A 2,105-nucleotide genomic window follows, 5' to 3' on the forward strand; every position below is an offset into this window, starting at 1 on the left:
AAAAAAAAAAAAAAAAAAAAAAAAGAAATTTGTACTAATTTTTTTTATTTAGGGTTCGAGAAGCTTAGGTTTTTGTTCTTCTTTTTATGTTTCTTTTGTTTTCTTATTTCTTCTCTCTTCCCCTTCACTTGCTTTCTTCTCTTTTGGGTTCGATCTCTGTCTTCTTTTTGTAGAAATTGATTTAGTCCCAGATTAGTTGGGCTTTAAACAGTCTAGTCCATCCTCCTCAAGACTAGTACTAGGAAGTCCAAATTTCCCCATCCTAAAACGAGTTAATCCTTTAGTGAACGATTCAATCTAAAATATTTTTTTAGTATGACAAAAATAGCCCTTACAATGAACACAGTATACCAGTGATTCTAGATCATTTCTTCACTTTTTATTATCGGGAGAGCAATGCAGCGAAAACAAAATTAGATTTTAGTTGTTCATCATATTTCAGATCGATTATTCCTTTCAAACCTCTTAGATTTCTCTCTTAATCTCTTGTTTTTCTCGATTTAGTTTTCTCTAAATCCCTAGAAATGACGGATATGGCATCAAATATGTGGAAAGGTTTAAGATTCTCAATCATCTCAAAAATATAAACTAATCAATCAATTTGATTGCGTATCAACATTGCCTGCTCATGAGATGGTAGTCTGCAAATGTCGCAAGGTACTTTGTATGACTATCTCATCTTTATTTTCTTCTTGATCTCGTGTAATTTCAGTTTTTAGGTACAAATTCTGACGTAAATTGTAACGATTTAACCCAATTTGAGAAATTAGGTTAGACTTTATGTATTAATTAGACAAACGTTTAATGATATGTGAGATCTGATTCTTGTATAATATAGTTAAAGTTAAGCGTAGTTACATTTGGTTCAATAATTTGGGTATTTTTGGTTGCTAAGAACATAGATTTTTGGGCATTGGAAAGTTTTTAGTTGATGTGTTGGAAAATATGGGTGAAAATAATTTACTTAATACTTTGAATGGATTTGTTATATGTTTGGTCTCTAATTTGAGGAGAGATTTTGAATTTAGGCGACTAAGCTTTATTGTTTTGTTCACAAAGTTCGTGTATGTGGGAGTGCATTTGTTTTCGGTAACATCAAATATGCGTGGTACTTATCTTAAGCTTTATCATTGTGTCAATTTGGTATTTTTCTCCAAACTGACTATAAATGCATTTTGTTTTGTTTTCGGTGTTTCTCGGAATCTTACTTGTTTTGAAGAATGTTAATACTCCAAATAAATACCGGAATAATATCATAGAATCATGGATATTTCCACATTTGATTCTTAAGAGTGCATGTTGACTGTTTGAGAAGACTCCTAGCAGAAAAGAAATTGTCAAATGCCTGCATATTAAGTGTCTTTGAAATGAGGCAGAGAATTTTTAAGATAGGTGTAACACATGATTTTTTTTCTAATACTTGCTTGAAGAGTAATGTATATATATGCAGGTCCAAAACTTTTGTTGTCCCCTTGCTGTGCTATCAGTTAACTAGTTAATAAGATTTGAACCACCAATATTTTGATTTTGATTAACTAATTTAATAATGCTCTAATGTTTGTGTAGAGAGCTTGGGAATCAGAATCTACATGGTGTTTTACCTCCATAGATTGTCAAACTTCCCTACCTAGAAGCAATGTAAGACTCACCAATATATTTTAAAGAGCTCTTCTTAGCCAAGTGTGAGATCCCCTTTCATTTTATTCTAACTAGGATCTGTAATATAGTTTTGGATATTATAGAAATATATTTCGGTAATTAGAGGTAAATTAAATTCAAAAACGAGATAGGTGTATTTTCTTGTACACCATTTTTGGATATTGTAGAAACATAAAGGTGCACTCCTTTTTTTATTTTTATGCGAGGTGTATATGTGTGTACACCAATTATAGTTTAATTTATAGGCATGAAGGAATATAGTTGCAGTAAATTTTAAAACCTAAGGAGCTTCATTTGAAGGTTAATTATTTCTCGCTACATGTTTGTAACCTAAGTTATAGGCCATCCCCACTATCTATAATTGAGTTGTTCTGGAAAGTATAAAGTAGTTGAGATCTATACTATGGAACCTTTATTGTCCCTTAGTGTCCCATTTAAACTAGTCC

Source organism: Papaver somniferum, unplaced genomic scaffold (assembly GCF_003573695.1).
Source record: "Papaver somniferum cultivar HN1 unplaced genomic scaffold, ASM357369v1 unplaced-scaffold_92, whole genome shotgun sequence".
Taxonomy (NCBI): Eukaryota; Viridiplantae; Streptophyta; class Magnoliopsida; order Ranunculales; family Papaveraceae; genus Papaver; species Papaver somniferum.